The sequence below is a fragment of the Centruroides sculpturatus genome, unplaced genomic scaffold (assembly GCF_000671375.1).
Source record: "Centruroides sculpturatus isolate CEXI.00-Female unplaced genomic scaffold, Cexi_2.0 scaffold25, whole genome shotgun sequence".
NCBI classification, from domain to species: domain Eukaryota; kingdom Metazoa; phylum Arthropoda; class Arachnida; order Scorpiones; family Buthidae; genus Centruroides; species Centruroides sculpturatus.
In genome coordinates this window covers 1,556,714-1,570,572 of record NW_019384428.1, presented here as the reverse complement: position 1 = coordinate 1,570,572, position 13,859 = coordinate 1,556,714, and the positions used below count along the sequence as shown (strand labels likewise).

The window sequence follows — 13,859 nt, the reverse complement described above, 5'->3', positions numbered from 1 at the left end:
CATTTCTAACCATAAAAATGTTTACAATATCTACAATGTAGTTTATTTTGATTTACGATTTGCTATTTTTCCTCCATAAAATTCTGATATGACAACTCCTACAATATTTATGGTATTTCCATTAAATTCTATATAAATTACGATATGTAATTTATATTTATTCGATTATATTAGAAATACATCACATATCAAATAATGGAGATGCTTAATTAGTGAAATCTTAATTAAGATTAAAGCTTAATTAAAGTGATTAAATATTAGTATAATTAAATCAAGTTACGTTTATAAATAATAATTACAACGAGATAACATATTTGAAGTTTTATTTGTATTTTATATTAAGAGAAATAATTTTTTTTTTCGTATAAATTTATGAAAGTAGGACCCTATTATTTTTCTGTTCTACTGAAGGGTTGGTGTTATGTACACTGACACTACAGAGTATATAAAATAGATGAACGAACATTAACTCCATAAATTCTTCCTGCCATATTTATTGACTAGAAAATAATCGATAGATGACAATAAAAGCAGTGGTCAATGAGTTATCTCTTGGAATATTCAATACACTTTGATGAAAATATATTTTAATTAAACAGAAAGTGCATAGAAATCTCACAAAACGCATCAATTCTCCAATCAAAGAAGAAAACAAACTTAAGATTTAATATTCGAGCGAACAAATTCTTAAAGATATTTGTTTACTTTTAAATTATGTTGTTTAGAAATTTATTGGCATTAAATTTAAGAATTGGATTTAAAAAAAATATATATATATAATTCTAATTGATTTATTCTGATAACTTTATTTGCATAATGATATTTTAATGAAAGAAAAACACGATTGAGCGTTACATATAATCACGAATAATCATGCAATGTCATAAAACTAGGATATTTCTGGGTATTCAATATAAAAGTTCATAAAAAAAATAATAATAAATAATTTTGTTGATAAACTTATTTTTTTTAATATAATAAAGCGTTAATATAAGAATTTTTCGTGATCAGAAACAATAGTAGGATACTTGTTTAGTAAAATACATAACGGTAAAATTTAATTATGCATTATTATTTTAAAAATATTTAAATAAATATATTTAAAAAAATAGTCCTCAACTTTTAAAATATAGTTTCAATCTAATATTAAGGGGGAAAAAATGTTTATTTTCTAAGAAATAAGTAGAAAAAAAAAAACGATATTTTGCATATAAATTTCTGGAGATTTTCATGAAAAATATTTTCTATTCAGAAAACTCGAAGGCCGCATATAAACTATCCTTAATAGAGTTTTATCATTACCGAATGATTGTAAATTTAGCTTTTATATTAAGAATTTTTAATATCGCTGATGAAAGTTTTATAAAAATTTATTTTTCGGTACATAAAAATTTTTAATAAATAATTTAATAAAGCTGTTATTTAACCGCTAATAATATTATTTTCGTCAAACTGTAATTAATTTTAATAAAACATGAATATATTAAAATATTAATAGAAATTTATCAGAAGGATTTATTAAATGTTATTCATAAGCTGACTATAATTAAAATAAAATTTCTGTTTAAGGTAAATTTAATATAAGATATTAAAAATTAACCTATAAAGTTATAAAAATATTAAACCCGATTAAAATGTATATAATAAAATTTATTTTAAGTACATTTTTTAAAATAATTTTATTATAATTTACGACGAAAATGGTAATTTTTTTTTAAAAATAAAATATACTTACCAACTAGACGTACTTCTTTCGAAACACATCCACTTTATTATCGAATAACGGATATTTCTCTGACATCATCTTCTTGGTATTGATGTCAATCTTACTACAACAATCCAAATTAAATCGTAGAAAGCGATTCAATTTAGTCTGAGACCTGTTTCTTGATGAGACAACTAAAATAGATTTAAGAGAGAAGAAACATGTCGCAGACCTATAACAACGAGATGAAGCTGAGGATACATGGAGGAGGATAATCAAAGGATGGAAATTGCTCACTCCATCTGTTATCTAAAAATCATACTATTGTGTATTTTATTTTCATTTTTAAACGGTTACAATATCAATTTTTAATCGTTTATTTTATAAAATTAACATCACCATTTTAATGTTATTTTATTAATTAATATTTATGTTTTAAATTAGGTTAAAGGTAAAATTTTTAAAGGAATGAAATGTGCTTATTGATTTTTTGCTGGACAATTTTGACTTTGTTTTTTTTTTAAATAAATAAAATGATTTTGTATTTTAAAATTTTTTTTTCCCCTCTTTACTTTCTTGATATAATGTTTAGTTTTATATGATGTCATTTCATTTCTTTTGTTTTATGTGTCACGATAGAAAAATAAACCTTTCTTAAAGTTTAAAAGAATATAAAATATTTTTAAAATGTTCTTTTCTAGAAATTACGTTATAAAAATATGAAAAAAAAATTTAGTTTATTCTTGGAATTATAAAGAATTTCTTTGTTTTATATTTCTAAATAATCTAAAAATTGTCCATAAAATTCTATAAACATTTCGATTGTAGCATTTTTTTTTTGTAAATTATTAAACTTTTATATATAATTGATTGTTTTTTTTATAAATACTTAAACTAAGTACGAAATATAAAATTTTACTCAAACACACGCTTGCATGCGCTCATGCACTTGGCTATGTGCGTGAATATGTAAATATCACAAACATACGTATCTACACGCTAATAAATAATTAATATCACGCAGAATAAAGTTAATTGGATCATTAATTTATTTATTTTGGATTAATTTGACTAATAAAGATTTGGCATTTGTGTTATCGAATATATTACAGGATAGTTGTTTTATGCTCATTGTAATGAAACATGAAATAGTTTATGTATAGTATATATGTATATGTATAGAAAATAATTAGTAAGCCAGTAAAGGGTACTTTTAGAATGATGATAAAATCCATTTAAAATAACTTATAGAAGAAAAACGTACCTGAATGTGACATATTCATATTGAATGCTTTGCTCAGCGAATGCGATAGGATGAGAACGAAACAATATGGTGCCTTCTGAAACTGATATTGAATTATTTTAAAAAGTTTTTGATATTAAAACAATCTTCTTTGTTACGATATAAATATTCTATATTCGGTTATAGGTAAGCAATCGATATCGATCTAAATATCGATATTGATTTTTCTTTTGAAAACTTATTCTTTTGTACATTAATAAGAAAGTATTAAAAAAAAAAAAGAAGAAAAGAAAATGACAAATGTCAGGATTGTAATTATCAGGATTCAAAATTGTTACTTGAATAATTTTTCTTTGATTTTTGTTTCTTTAGTTTAATTCCGTGGACAGTGCTCGAAAATTACAAATTACTGCCTTATTCTGGATTATTTTATTTTATTATTTGATCGAATCGCTAGTCATGTTACTTATATTATTACTATTATATGGTTTTAAATATAAGGTGATTGAAACAAATACTTTAATATCGTTTAGTTAAAAAAAAATTATAGAAATATTAATATGCTAAAGCAGAATTAAATAATTAAAGTATCATTATTCGAAATGTCATTTAAGGATTTAAAAAAGTCAAAAGGAAAACAGAAAGAATCAACAGAGAAAGGAAACACTTATTAATACGTAGAAAAAACTTTGAAGAGAAAAATCGTATTACAAAAGTTGCTATTAGGACTGAAATGATGCAATAAATAACGAGAAAAGCGCCCGAGATTTTTACTTTTAAACAAACAAATTATAAATCTAGTAATGGATTTTTATCTGTTTTTACTCTTTCTTTGTTGCGAGCGCATCAAGGGGACGTTTTTGCAAGTCCACAAGTTGATTTGGTCAGGCCCACAACGGTGATCGGGTGATAAGAGACGGAGCTCGATATATCTGAATGGATCACCCCCGAAAAATTCCTGGAGTTTTTCGCTTCCCGGTCCCCAGAGCGGTAGACTGCCACCAGCCGTCAATCCATATATTGAGCTATAAGTGCTTGTAACCGATGGATACTATAGTAAAAACGTTACTATGCCAAGTTCGATTTTCCACGATATGGACAAAGAATTCGTTTTCATAAACGACAATGCCCTTACGTACAGAATAGATGCATTGGGTACGCTAGTACTTGAGGCTTTTCATCGAATGGATTGACCACGTTACTTAATTCATTTGATGAAAATGAATTGAGTAGCGTGAATTGTTTGCTCTCAACACTTGAATCCTAAAAAACATTAATGGGACACTAGAATTACGCACTGTTGAACGAAATTCGCCACCAGAGTATATCCCAGAACTTATCCATGTTCTATAGAAAGAGTGGGAGACATTACCATAACAATTAGGTGGGATCACTTGATTTACAGTATTGCATGCCATCACAGTGTAAAGGCAGATACACACATGCGGTACAGAAGGGAAGAGCGGATATCGAAATCACAATGCCACCTGTAGAAGACAGCCATATACAGTATACGGCAATGTCACATTTTTTGTGGATTTTTTTTTTTTTTGGTTTTTTTAATGCACATGGATATAAGTATTCAAGATTCTTCCATTTTAAAGAATTATTTTTCCTTTTAAATGCTGTATTTTTAAACCTTTTTTTCCCCGTTTCGATAAGAAAGACGTTTATGAACTCTTTCTAAGTTTCATACTTCGTGATTCCCTTTCAAATTTCTATTACGATAAAAGATCCCATAGCGTCAATTCAAATTCGCATACCATGTGCCAACGAATCAATATTACTAGTGGTTGTCAAAGCTGGCGGAATAGTCGAGGTGGGCAGGCTGTCAGCGTAATTCATTAGAGGACCCGAGATTGATCCGGGAGAGAAATTTTGTCTGTCTCGGATATGCTGACTCTGTCTTTCACCAATTGGTCACCCCATTGTGGGCCTAGCCAAATGCAAGATGAGTAGAGTAAGGCTCCATAAAAGTACTCACTTTTGTGATTTTGCCTTATTAATTAATACTCTACAATGAATAAAAATTTTGGATTTGATTCTATCGATTCTTTGAAATGTTTTTAATGAAATAATGTACATAATGAAGTCAGAAAAAGATGTTTTGTAAAGGCTGAGGGATGAAGAAACCTCTGCTAAGTGCGTACTCTTAGATATAGGATAGATAAGAGTAAGAGTACGAGATCTAAAAGTACGCACCCTTCAAAAATGGTTCCTAAGTTATAACTGTACTTGTCCATTGGTTTTTATGATAATAAAATTGGTGTGATAATAAAAAAGCAGTATTCAGATAAACTATATTTGTTTCTTTTACGTTTAAAAAAAATACGTGCATTACAGCAATCTAGTTTCCCTAACTTTTCCAATTAAGTTACTAGATATTTTGGGACAATCAAGTACAAGTTATTATCAAGTTTTTTGAGCTTCTTCGAAATATTCGTTGATAAAAAATAATTTTCTGTCTCTTTTTCTTTTAAAATCTTATTTTTATAGCTGAAGAAATAAAATAAACATAGATTTAAAATTTTTTTGAATGATATCAAAGAGTATAATTTATCAGGACCGCTGAGAGCACAGTGTTCTCTTGAATGCATCTGTCTTAATTCAGAAAAACAATTAGTTAGAGCACCGTTCACGCATGCTCTTGTAAATTCATTCACAACTTAACTAACAAAGTAACTCGACTTTCTATCATCAAACAAAAACTATTACTTCCACTTTAAAGATCTGAGAACTCATTATTTCAAAAGGTAAAATATTTCAGAAAGGTAGAAAATTTCTCTTAGCCATTAAAATCACAAGGCTCTTTTTATGTATACACAATTTACAGAAACTTAAACGTTCTCCCATAAGTTTTGTATAGCACTAATCATTTCAATATTTTCAACTTCGAGAAAACTCGTACTCTTAGGTGACATTACCTTATAAAAAAGGCCTTACTAGAACCACATAATTATTTTATATATACATATATGGTGTTATAGCGTATAAATACTGTACATTAAAAAATAAAAATCTTTTTAAAATTTAACAGGGAAGGGGGCACACGGATTTGAACCATGGACCTCTCGATCTGCAGTCGAATGCTCTACCACTGAGCTATACCCCCAATTGTTCGATAAAATTTTTTACTACTCTTTTCATTCAAATTCAAAATTGAACAAGCTAATTTTATTCATTTTACGGAATACGTAACGAATTTTTGAAATATTAAATTAGCATCGTTTGTGTAAGTTTTCTACTTTGAACTTTCATATTTACGAAAAGTCACGAAGAATGTTAATTGTGATAAGATGGAAAAATACTTGCAAAAAGAACAGAAAATGGTATTTGTATATATTTCTGCTTGTATCTTATTTTATTGAAAATACAAAAAGTAGTAAATGATTTTATTCTCCAGTAAACTGATCGATTTGTGCAATATCTTTTTAGTTTATTCGTAATATCTTGATCTGATATTTCCTCGAAAGTATATTTTTCTGCTTGTAATTATGTACAGTACTGTACATATAGGTTGAATATTCTCTCCGTAAATGCGCGTTTACACGGAATTTGAATGAAAAGGGCAATAAAAAATATATACAAGCAGAAATATATACGTCTTCCCACTCTCCTTTCCTTCCCTTCCGACTTCACGGCCTCCCCTCATGCCTCGCAACGTGAAACATCTCACTCCCACAGTGCCACACACAGCCCCACATGCGACTATAAACATTCTATTTTAAGAAGAAGAAGACACGGTTTCGACAAATAAATATTCCAAACTTTATTAATACTAATAAACAATTAATACTGACAGAAAATGAATTTAGAAGCAGCACAACGTATAGAGACAACGGGAAATAAATAAAGAAGGAACGAGACAGATGAACAAAGAGAAAGAAGAGTCCAGTTAATAGAGAGANGGTCCATTCGTATCGTTTATTCGATAAGCCAGTAAAAACCGTAGACTTCTCTAAATGCATTTTTAATATCACAATTACATTCCGAATCGCTAGCCACGATATAAGGGCTACAATTAAAAATAAAATAATAAAAACTTACTCGGTGAAATAAAATATGTGGTGGATGTACCGGTACATACAAAATATTCTTCAATTATACGAATATACTTTTAAAGAAAATTATAATTAAATATAGCTTTGTAAAGAAACGTACATAAAAATATAAAATATTCTTTACTTTTTAAATCTTAAAACAATGCGCTTAGTCAAATAGCTCCCTACGAGTGCCTAACGGATGGAATCAAAGACGGTTGCGGAGCGTGCATACACGCGAACTGCCAAATCCCCAGGGTGCCGATACCGGTCAATGTCAAATACCTCTTTTGTCGCATCACTAGTACTGTATATATCAAAGGACGCGACAGGGCTGTTGTAGATTTCAAACGTTTCTCACCATAGCTGTAAAAACCTAATATGTATGTTAAATTTAATAGTCATTTGTTTTCTAACTAATTCGTTTCAGGAAAAATTTCTGTCTTTATTACATCTAATACAGTATTTCGAAATCACTCCCCGCTTTACGCTATAGATTGGTTTGGTTAAGCTTTTGTTTAAGTAATATTCCGGCTCTTTCGTCATGGTTTTGTTTACGTCTCCAATTTCCTAATCGCTTAATTATTTAACTACTTCTTAAGTAGAAATAAGTCGAAACCGGTTACATCGTACTCGAATATTTGTAGTCTCGGGAAAAAAGTAGGAAGACAAATTTTTATGACAAACGGATACATAAATCGTAAATGTAAGGAAAATAAATTCTAGAGCTTTTTCTGTACCTGGAGCATTTACTAAATTTAGTTGTAAATGAGGCTGTCGAAGTAACGGTTAATTTTTTAACATTATACAAGAATTGTACACGTTTTTTTTCTACATCCCCTTAAAGATGGGACGTACGAAATCGTAATATCACCGGTTTAACATCGAAATCCGTGAGTAATATAAAATCGGTGAGCGGAATAAATATATCAAATATTTTAATGGATTTTTTAAACTCCCGTGAACTATACAGAACTATCGTAAAAACATACCAGTAAATTATTATCGTCGGGTTAAGTTATAAATCTACTCGTTATTTACGTAATTGGCCAAATATCCAGCGGGCGGACGGCTAACGGCCCAGAACCGGTCCCGGATAGAATTGGAAGCGTTATATGTGTAGCATTAACCCGAGGTCGTAGACTTCCACCGGCTAAACCGGGTGAGGTTGGTGCTCTGTAAAACGCATGCGCGAATTTGGATGCTGACAATACAGTGGTTCCACTCCGCCACTAATATTCGAATATACAATTGCGATCTTATTTTTTTTTTCACGTGTAGTATAGAAATTTGTAATAAGATACGTAATGCGGTTATAATAAAATATTGCGCGNCCAAGATTTCTCTTGAAAATTTAATTTTGTGTGGCTTATTAGAAATTTGGAATATATATGTTTTTGTTTTAAAGTACATTGAGTTTTTTTCTAAATAAACTTTGGGTTCAATAAAGAAATGCAAATTCAAAAGTGAAAATTTTTTTACATTCAAAATTGATGGTGCTTAAAAAAGTATAAACAATAGTGTTATTTAAAAGACGGCGAGATTACTGGGACCGTTAGGATGTCAGTATACCACTCTGGGTGACTCGGGATCGAATCCCCAGGAATTTTCATGAGGGATCTCTCCCAGTTAGTCAGACCCGAAACGTAACCACCCGGCAGCTTCCATTGTGGCCTGGCGGAGCTTATTATGTATATGATTAAAAGATCTGTTAGTGTCCACAAGGTAAATAAAAAACATTGCTATTTTAAGTAACCGGAATAAATTTATTAATGTACAGTATTATTATTAAGTCAAATATACAAATATTAATAAATAAAAATTTTATTCGCTAACACAATACGTTTACCAGCAATATTTAGTTATTAAAAGCATCATAGCTTAGTTAAGGTTTTTGACTCTAGATTTAGGGTTGAGTGACAAATTTTAGGGTTAAAAAACTTTAGAGTATTTTTTAGGGTTTTTTTTTTAATTTCTGGTGATACAAAATCATTTAAGCATTTTAAAGTATTTTAGACGCAAATATTCATTACTATGTTGAAGATTGAAATCGAAATACTAATGGCTCGTTTTTAACAAAGACAGTTTTTTCGTTATTTCTAATCATTCACATGAATTAAATTTGTGTACCAATTTTTCTTACTTTTGTACCAGAATTAAAATTTATAACTTTATTTAAAGTATTTGTCTTTTTATTATTTTCCTACCAAGTGTGATCGGTTATCCGAAAGTGCACTGCTCCGATTATTTTGGAAAATTGACTCTACTGTATCGTACTAAATTTCTCGGAACAGTATCTTTACGTATCAACAGTACTCGTTAGAACTCGCTGTTTGCTAGTTGCCAAATAATCATATAAGCAAATTGTAAAACTTCAGGCTGAAAATATTACGAAATCCTTCACGTAATGATATGAAATTTTGTACATTCTATTTCCATACACAATTGTATAAAATTTCCAATAGGTTATAGTTAAAATCTTCTTCAGCCCATTTTTCGGTGTGGACATGGATTTCAGTTTACTTAAGTAGGAAATTTTTTTAAAAGAGAACGTTTTATATGGGAAAATTTTACATATCTCTTAATTAAGGAAAAAAATTTAGGACTCGAATTGAGGAAAACTGCTAATGCGGGAACTTCTTAACCGAGTTCTACTATATTACCAAATTGTTTATATTAATTTAAATCAGATTATCTTAAAAACATTTTAAAAAATCTAGAATTTTTAAATGAGTTCTGACGTCTTTTGAAGAAAACTCCAGAATCTTTGGGGGACTTGGCAACACTAATTTGAAGAAAAATCCACGATCAAATGACTTTTGGGATTTGGCAACACTGATTGAAAGTATTTGTCGATCAGATGCGAAAATGAATGCGAATTTCTCATAGATTTTATTTTTGTAGGCAGAAGGTATTATTAACCTTTAATTATTATAATTTTATAATTACTTGTAAACTATAAAACTTTGCACAAAGTTAAATAGGTTGCATATATGATTAACAATACAATTAAGTTAATAGAATGACCATAATATTCCCTGATGACGTAGAAATATAATGAATTAGTATATTATAATGCTCAGTGTAAGTGCTTATAAATGTCAAATAATGCTAATTTATTTATCAAAAATATTAACAGTGACATTGATTGCAATTAATGGTAAAAATTAATGGTGGAACTAATTAATATATAAAATTAATCAAAATCTTTTAAATGACATAATAATTTATTGTAATAATTTTTCAAGTATAATTCAAGTTTAGATATTTTCATTATGTGTGGAATCTTAATCTGGATTTATTTAACTGATTTGCTCACTAGTGCTGAAGTGGATAACCTCCCAAACACTACTAATTGGTTATGGATTTGTACCTGACTGACTGGCTTGTTATGCTTCAGGTTTCTTTTATGTGCCTGATGTGTAAATTTGTGCTGATATCCCATAGAAATTCCTCCTAGGTGGCACTCTCTTGAAGGTTGCCCGTGCATTGTGTTGCATATTTCATCAGTCTGGTCCACTCCAATCCTTTAACTGATTTGTTTTGATGGAAATTTACTATTTCTAATAAATAGCAATATTTTATTTCTACTAGACTTCAATAACTGTCTGTAAAGATTGTGGCCATCCCTATTTGTACAGAATAAACAACTTGGGGAGATGTTCTGCTTCAACATTTTTATATTTGCTTTGATTAAGAAGAAATACCCTATCTTTAGGGTTGCCGACTATCTCGCATTGTGTGGGTCTGTTGTATATTTTCAAATGAAATCTCACAATATGTAAAGATATGAAAATCCTGCAAAATATTTTTAAATGATACTATTAAAGAAATTTATAAAAACATATTTATTGAAAATAAAATAAATGTAAGTGTAGTGTGGACCATGGATGTGTGATAGAGCAACAAGTGAAGTTAGCTTTTTATTGTTTTTGTAACCACCAAAAAGGGGTTTGTAGGCAAATAAACAAATTTGTTATGTCCTTCCAATCCCACGTTCTCCAGATGTCGAGGATTGTAACTGTAATTGATGTAAGGTTACAGAGTGCACCTATACTGAGGAGGGATTGGTACAAACTCTAATCTGAAATGCAAATAAATAAAGATCTGTGAATTAAAATTGTCTTCTGAGTGGTTTTTGGCCTCTGGTGAACTTTGGATTGGAAGGACAACAAATTTGTTTATTTACCTACAAACCCCTTTTTCATAGTTACAAAAATAAGAGATTGTATCTGGTAAATATTGCTGATATTAGCTTTATATTAATCAAAGTTAGCTTAATCAATCACTGATCACATAAGGAGTAATGCTGCTGCTACTTTACAGAATCGGACGTACTTTCAAGAAGTCTTCAGCATTGCCAGATGCTTTTAACATTTCTAGACAAAATTTTTTTAAAAAAGCAGCCCAAAAGTAGCCAACTCAGAAAACAGATTCTTTATTGATAAATAACCTGTGATTTGACAATAAAATCAAAGACACATTCTGTACTTTTCCAGCAATAACTTTATTCACAGAACAAGTTTTTGGCCAATTTACATACTTGAAGCCGATCTGTAAATTGCCAAAAATAAGGATCACAAGACTCAAAATACACATTACATAAACTGTAATTTACTGCTAGGTCGAGAACACTCATTTTAAATGCAAAGTAGAATGCAATGAATTATGCAACAAATTATCTCATTATGACAGACTATAAAATTGATTTTTCAATGTTATTTTGAATTGTAATAAACCATTGCCAACCAATTGTAGTAAACTTAGTCAAATTATTGCCGTTTTGCCTGAGTATTCCAGCTACTATTGCTTTTGTAGCTGGAATACTTTTGCTCTGTTATGAACATGTTTTGGATGAAAAACTGAATTAGGTGTTCTGTAAAATTAATAAATAGTGAATCAATAATTAAGTTAAATTTGAAAGAATCCTGTTGAGATGTATACAACTGTCTGTGAGTGTTAAAAGAAGCTTCTTTCTGAAACATGTTCTCAATGTAAATATATGTTTAAGAAATAAATTGTTTCATATGAAAGTCCTGCATTTTCATAGAAAATTCCCTGTTTTTCTCCTGTATATCACAAAAGATTGTAGTTTGATTCAATATTCATTTTACCATTTTCTTATAAATTTGATCTAAATTCTAAGTTGGTGTTAGTTTCATTCATTGTTGTACTTGTACCAAGTATGTATTATGTTGAAAATACATCTAAATTGTACAGTAATACCTCGACTTACGTTACCCCGACTTATGCGAACCCAGAGTTACCTGATTTTCAAATCTCGTCGATTCGTCTTTTGTTTGAGCGGCATGCAACTCTTGATTACTCACTCCCCCCCACACTATTGTTCAGCTTACATGTTCGAACGTGTCACACGGAATCGACACATAGCTACAATTTATTTTGTGTTATTTATTTCTGTGTTTGTTATATCTACAGAGACTCGAGAGACTCTATGTGGTGATTTCTTATAACCGTGAACGAATCAAAAGACGAGATAAGATTAACGAGAACATTTATTAGCTTACATACATCCGACATGGATTTTACACAAATTGCGAAATTATACCCCGACTTATGCGAATTCGACTTATGCAGTCATTGCTTGGTCCCACCTATCGTGTAAGTTTGGGTATTACTGTATTGTTAATTTTAATTTAATATATAATGACTGATTCGCAGCCCAAATCGTGAGAAATTAAAATATTTCTATATCTCTCAGTGTAGTCTTTATAATGTGTTTTAATTTGTTAATCTGTATAGCACATTATACTTTTAGTTATATATATTATATATTAGTATTAATTTTTCTTGGACAAAAGGAAAACCTTTTAAGCATTTTAAGCATTGTTCAATGCTACAGTTTTTGCTGTTTTCCCTGTAAGTTTAATTTTCATTAATCAGCCTTGACAAATATAACTCTACATTTGAAATTCTTTATTAGTCAGTTAAAAATGTATTATTCTTTATCTTTTCTTCATGTTTTCATCTAAATTCACTAAATTAGAGAGGTTGCGGCTGACATTTTCATCATGAAAACATGTACGTCGGATGTTCCGCCACCGCCTTCCTGTAAACCTAGAAGTTTGATAATAGTGTTTGGAACATTGAGCATGATTCCACTGATGTTCCAAACACCATTGTCAAACTTGTAGGCTTACAGGAAGGCGGTGCTGAATGTCCGGCATACACATTTTTGCAATGAAAATGTCAGCCGCAATGTGTCTATTCTTATGTTAAATTAGATTATCTTAAAAACACTTTGAAGAATCTAGGTATTCAAAATTAAGATTATTTAAGTACAAATCAATACGAGTTGGTCAAAAACTTCCTGGAAATGCTGAGGACAATGCAGCACACCAACTGAATATATAAAAGTAGAAATTGTAGAATATTGCAGCACTCTTTGGGAGGTATTGTCACACTGTGCACGTGCTGGTTGACAGATGGTAGAACATCTGTAGCAGGGTTCATTATTTCTTGTTATAAGGATAGTTTAGCAGCAGAATGTTGCTTCAGGAATAGTGCACTAACTGCATCAAATTTTGTGTTTTATTGAATAAGACACCAGCAGAAACATTAAATATGTTGAATAAGGCTTATAGTGAGTTAGCAATGAAAAAACAAGTGTACAAGTGGCATAAGTGAAGGGTAGGGAAAATGTCAACAAAAACCTATGTAATGGTTCTCCAGGAGTTTGTTGACTGACAACATTGTGAAACACCACACAAACACACCCAAACAACTGTTGAAAAAAATTGACAGATGAGCAACTAGAAACAGAGATGACATTAATGGGTAACTTTATTGATNGTCATATTGCAAAATTTTTATAATTTAAACACTAAATTAATTAATTACGTGATAAACA

General features: G+C 29.8%; 1 protein-coding gene and 1 non-coding gene across 2 annotated transcripts in view; one reads left to right on the top strand and one right to left on the bottom strand.

Annotated features, from left to right (window-relative positions):
• Positions 1 to 5,988: 5,988 nt before the first annotated feature.
• Positions 5,989 to 6,060, bottom strand: Trnac-gca. Its single transcript has one exon. It is a non-coding gene; the product is annotated as a tRNA-Cys (tRNA).
• Positions 6,061 to 9,767: 3,707 nt separating this feature from the next.
• The window catches only part of LOC111619643 (tetratricopeptide repeat protein 1-like), a 41,789-nt gene continuing 37,697 nt past the window's right edge, over positions 9,768 to 13,859 (top strand). The window contains exon 1 of the mRNA XM_023361407.1: positions 9,768 to 9,899. The gene's annotated coding sequence lies outside the window, so the exon portion shown is untranslated. The remainder of the gene's footprint in view (positions 9,900 to 13,859) is intronic.